The sequence below is a fragment of the Pleurodeles waltl genome, unplaced genomic scaffold, assembly GCF_031143425.1.
Source record: "Pleurodeles waltl isolate 20211129_DDA unplaced genomic scaffold, aPleWal1.hap1.20221129 scaffold_91, whole genome shotgun sequence".
NCBI classification, from domain to species: Eukaryota; Metazoa; Chordata; class Amphibia; order Caudata; family Salamandridae; genus Pleurodeles; species Pleurodeles waltl.
Genome location: NW_027150403.1, coordinates 452067 through 457901, shown reverse-complemented (window position 1 = coordinate 457901; position 5835 = coordinate 452067). Strand labels below are relative to the sequence as shown.

At 48.2% G+C, this 5835-nt stretch overlaps 1 non-coding gene across 1 annotated transcript; it reads right to left on the bottom strand.

Annotated features, from left to right (window-relative positions):
- Positions 1-919: 919 nt before the first annotated feature.
- TRNAP-CGG (transfer RNA proline (anticodon CGG)) lies at positions 920-991 on the bottom strand. Its single transcript has one exon. It is a non-coding gene; the product is annotated as a tRNA-Pro (tRNA).
- Positions 992-5835: the final 4844 nt, after the last annotated feature.

The window sequence follows — 5835 nt, the reverse complement described above, 5'->3', positions numbered from 1 at the left end:
TGAGGAGCTGGCTGTGCAAGCAGAGCAAGATTTAAGGGAAGAAAACACACATGTTAGTAGTGGGATTTGAACCCACGCCTTCATGAAGAGACCAGAAGGCTCAGCTTCACTGAAGATCAAGCTCTCTTGAGTCTGGCACCTTAGACCACTCGGCCATCCTGACAGCCAAAACATTGTGCAGGTCTGACTCTTCAGTCTGCACTTGTTGATGCTGCCGCTTGCAATGTTCCTATCAAAGTCACAGCTTTAAAGGCCCCACAATATAACATGGCCAAGAAAAAAAAAAAGAAAAAACAGAACAAGAAACAAGGCACATGCCCGACCACCGAGGGATGCAGATAACTTTTTATCGTCCTGCAATAGTAAAGCACATTTTACACAGGTCACAAGTTTTTAAAGGTCATTTCTGTCTAAGTGTGCATTGAGAGAGACTTAGGTTTTAGTGAGCAAACACAAAAGCTACTGCTGCCCAGTGTCGAACCAGGGACCTTTTGCGTGTGAGGCAAATGTGATAACCACTACACTACAGAAACAAGCTTGCTGGCTTGACTGAAGGAGCACAGTTCCCCTCATATGTTTGCCCGATTTCCTCTATACTTGATCAGCAGTTGCTCAGAATGCGAGGGGTAAGTGTGAAAATTGCAGCGGTGTCAGCCAGCATGCATACACTCAGACGTCCTGAAAAGTCACCGCTGCGGGCAGAGACAGACAAATATCTGATGCCTAAATGCCAGGAACGCAAGCCTGTGAAATCATCACACAGGGCCCACTGAGAGCAAGCAGGAAGGAAGCCAAGGCATTGTAATCCATTTTTCGCCTGCGGCAAAAAATATGTTTTGCGCAACAATGCTTCGAGTGGAATGAGAAATGTTGAGGGGTTGTGTATTTTGAGTAGGATTAGATTGTTTTCCGCTAAAATGGACTCGTCCGGGATTTGAACCCGGGACCTCTCGCACCCGAAGCGAGAATCATCCCCCTAGACCAAAGAGCCTGGGCACGGAAGAGCTACGGCTCCCACCCTGCTCCGAGGGTTGGTGGCAGAGAGTGGGAGACTACATCCCAAAGCAAGAAACGCCACATGGTGCTCTCTTCTGCAGTATGACTAGAGTCATTTGCATGGTCGTCATCGAACATGACATAAAAAGCCTCTATCCTTTAGACATTTTGTCCCAGATTTACAAGAAAATGACTGAGCGCGACGCTGTGCCAAATTTGCAAGCCCCACGCTCCGTCATTTTCAAAATGCAGGGAAGCGCCGTATTTAGTAGGATACAGCGCACCCCTGTGCTTCCCCCTGCACCAGCTCTAAATTAGCTGCTGAGCGCCAACGCAGCCGTTCTTGCACCATGGTACAAGGATGACTGCGTTGAGGGGGAAATTGTTTTTGTGCAGGAAGGGACACCTTCCTGGCCAAAAGAAAAATCTTCAATGGTGATTTGCTCTTACTTCTATGTGTGCTGCAGAATGCAGCACACATAGAAAGAGAAAAAACGAGGAGAAATGAAAACATTTCTCCTCAGTGCGCCACTCTAACGATACCCCTGGGATGGCGTTGGATTTTGGCGCTGACGCAGATTTACGACAACTCCTAAATCTGGAGCAGCATCAAAATGCTATGGTGTTGCTGTGGCACACTCACAGCAACACCCATTGCACGCCCCTTCCAGGGAAAGCGCTGAATGCTAAGGTGCCGTATTTACAAGGTGGTGTTAAGCCATAAAAAGTGGCTGAACGCCATCTTGTAAATACCGCGCAGTGCATAGTGCCACCGGGGCGTCACTAAAAGTGATGCTCCGTTGGCGATTGGGCCTTGTAAGTCTGGCACCTTATTTGCTCAAGGTGTGTGTTCTTGGTGAGGGCAGGAAAGCTATTTTCGCTCTCATACCTTCCTTCCTTGGCTGGCTTGAATGCGGTAGGCTCAGGCTTCAATGCAAAGGTCAAACAGTGAGCAACTGACTGACGTAAGCTGGCGCAACTCCTCTTGGTGAGCTGTGACAGATGCCCCAGGAGCGTAGTACCCCACAATGGTGAGGAATAGACACAGTCTCTTTTATCTCAGCTTGCCTGTCAGCTGAGTCAGGAAATGCAAATACTGGGAAAAAGCCCAGCGACTTGCTGTTTTTGCTTGGCTTCGAACCAGGGACCTTCTGCATGTGAGGTGCGCATTATAACCACTACACTACACAAACAGAAACACTCGCCGGTTTGCTTCATGTGGCTATGCATTTTACTGGAACCACCACACTATGGAAACAGACACACCTGCTTGCTTTATGTGGCTCTGCATTGGACTGGGATGCAAGGACTGAGTGCCAATGTTCATGACGCTCAAAGCTGAGCCTTCCGGAACACGATCTCTTGCTTTGGAAGAAAGGAACTGGCATCACTTTCATTCCAAGAGGTGATTTCAGAACTGGACCCGAAATTACCATGGAGAAGCACTGTGCATTTAATGTTCCTATGAGCACTGCTGCTCCAGCACAGAAAAGCAATTGCAAAGAAATCTCGCATACCTTCATGATGCTGAACCGTCTCAACGCAGGTATAAAGCATGTATTGCATTGCAACATGACATCTTACAAGAGTGAAAAGCAGAAATACTCCTGTTTAAAACACAGACTGAACCTATAAAGGTAAGGGTTTGTCTGGGATTTAAACCAAGGTCCTCTCACACCCGAAGCGAGAATCATACCCCTATACCAACTAGACTGCTGCTGCAGAGGCATTTGAAACATCTTCTGAAGCGTCTTTCAGAAAAGCAGGGCCATTCGGAGGCTCTCTCTCTAAGCGTGCCATAGCAATTGATGTTTTCTGTCAAGGATTTTTTGTTTGTCTCTAGCAAGGAAAGAGGTAGTCAAGACGCCCTGTGCCAGTGAGCTGAACTAGGGCACTGATGTGAAAAGCAGACCCTTTCTGGTAGTTGTAACCCTCTGCAAGTCCTGGACCCTTGCACCTTAGACTTCCAGACCAGAAGCACTGAAGGGCCTGCTAGCTCTTGAGCCAGAGAAGCATGCCTCTTGGATTCAAGCACACTTGCTCACTCAGCGCTCGATCAGGCGAGATTTATAGTAGTGGCTCATAGGCCTGAAACACTCACCTGGGAGACGCGGGGTGGCTGATTTCCCGGAATGGCCCTTGATGGGGAAATCACCTCCTTTCCCCCGCCTCATTTCAGAATTGTGTGCAAGTTGCAAGACAGTGTTCAGGGGTTCATGGGTACTGCCTACTCCCAGCTGCCTCTCTGTCTTCTTCATGTAAATTGCAAGTCACGTGGAGGCACCATTGCCAATATGCTCCGCCCACCTAACCAAGAAACCCAGTTTGAGCTTGTCTGCCTGTGTTGTTGCAGGGGCAGTGTCTTCTTTGCCCAAAAGGTGGCAGGAGAGACTCACTTCAAACAATAGAATCAACTGCTTAAGTGGAAACCAGCATGGTAGTTACTGTCATAAAGTGCAGCTCTAACAGAAGGTGTGCCTGAGATGCCCCTTCCAGTAATACACAGAATTTTGATTGAGGGCCCAGCCGATGGGTTGGTGGATTTCTCCTCACATGCCACAGCAGCTTCCAGCAAGCAGAGCAAGATTTAAGGTAAGAAAACACACCTGTTAGGAGTGGGATTTGAACCCACGCCTCCATGAAGAGACCAGAAGGCTCAGCTTCACTGAAGATCAAGCTCTCTTCAGTCTGGCACCTTAGACCACTCAGCCATCCTGACAGCCAAAACATTGTGCAGGTCTGACTCTTCAGTCTGCACTTGTTGATGCTGCCGCTTGCAATGTTCCTATCAAAGTCACAGCTTTAAAGGCCCCACAATATAACATGGCCAAGAAAAAAAAAAAAAACAGAACAAGAAACAAGGCACATGCACGACCACCGAGGGATGCAGATAACTTTTTATCGTCCTGCAATAGTAAAGCACATTTTACACAGGTCACAAGTTTTTAATGGTCATTTCTGTCTAAGTGTGCATTGAGAGAGACTGAGGTTTTAGTGAGCAAACACAAAAGCTACTGCTTCCCAGTGTCGAACCGGGGACCTTTTGCATGTGTGGCAAATGTGATAACCACTACACAACAGAAACAAGCTTGCTGGCTTCACTGAAGGAGCACAGTTCCCCTCATATGTTTGCCCGATTTCCTCTATACTTGATCAGCAGTTGCTCAGAATGCGAGGGGTAAGTGTGAAAATTGCAGCGGTGTCAGCCAGCATGCATACACTCAGACGTCCTGAAAAGTCACAGCTGCGGGCAGAGACAGACAAATATCTGATGCCTAAATGCCAGGAACGCAAGCCTGTGAAATCATCACACAGGGCGCACTGAGAGCAAGCAGGAAGGAAGCCAAGGCATTGTAATCCATTTTTCGCCTGAGGCAAAAAATATGTTTTGCGCAACAATGCTTCGAGTGGAATGAGAAATGTTGAGGGGTTGTGTATTTTGAGTAGGATTTGATTGTTTTCCGCTAAAATGGGCTCGCCCGGGATTTGAACCCAGGACCTCTTGCACTCGAAGCGAGAATCATACCCCTAGACCAACGAGCCTGGGCAAAGAAGCGCTACGGCTCCCACTCTGCTCCGAGGGTTGGTGGCAGAGAGTGGGAGACTACATCCCAAAGCAAGAAACGCCACATGGTGCTCTCTTCTGCAGTATGACTAGAGTGATTTGCATGGTCGTCATCGAACATGACATAAAAAGCCTCTATCCTTTAGACATTTTGTCCCAGATTTACAAGAAAATGACTGAGCGCGACGCTGTGCCAAATTTGCAAGCCCCACGCTCCGTCATTTTCAAAATGCAGGGAAGCGCCGTATTTAGTAGAATACAGCGCACCCCTGTGCTTCCCCCTGCGCCAGCTCTAAATTAGCTGCTGAGCGCCAACGCAGCCGTTCTTGCACCATGGTACAAGGATGACTGCGTTGAGGGGGAAATTGTTTTTGTGCAGGAAGGGACACCTTCCTGGCCAAAAGAAAAATCTTCAATGGTGATTTGCTCTTACTTCTATGTGTGCTGCAGAATGCAGCACACATAGAAAGAGAAAAAACGAGGAGAAATGAAAACATTTCTCCTCAGTGCGCCACTCTAACGATACCCCTGGGATGGCGTTGGATTTTGGCGCTGACGCAGATTTACGACAACTCCTAAATCTGGAGCAGCATCAAAATGCTATGGTGTTGCTGTGGCACACTCACAGCAACACCCATTGCACGCCCCTTCCAGGGAAAGCGCTGAATGCTAAGGTGCCGTATTTACAAGGTGGTGTTAAGCCACAAAAAGTGGCTGAACGCCATCTTGTAAATACCGCGCAGTGCATAGTGCCACCGGGGCGTCACTAAAAGTGATGCTCTGTTGGCGATTGGGCCTTGTAAGTCTGGCACCTTATTTGCTCAAGGTGTGTGTTCTTGGTGAGGGCAGGAAAGCTATTTTCGCTCTCATACCTTCCTTCCTTGGCTGGCTTGAATGCGGTAGGCTCAGGCTTCAATGCAAAGGTCAAACAGTGAGCAACTGACTGACGTAAGCTGGCGCAACTCCTCTTGGTGAGCTGTGACAGATGCCCCAGGAGCATAGTACCTCACGATGGTGAGGAATAGACACAGTCTCTTTTATCTCAGCTTGCCTGTCAGCTGAGTCAGGAAATGCAAATACTGGGAAAAAGCCCAGCGACTTGCTGTTTTTGCTTGGCTTCGAACCAGGGACCTTCTGCATGTGAGGTGCGCATTATAACCACTACACTACAAAAACAGAAACACTCGCCGGTTTGCTTCATGTGGCTATGCATTTTACTGGAACCACCACACTATGGAAACAGACACACCTGCTTGCTTTATGTGGCTCTGCAT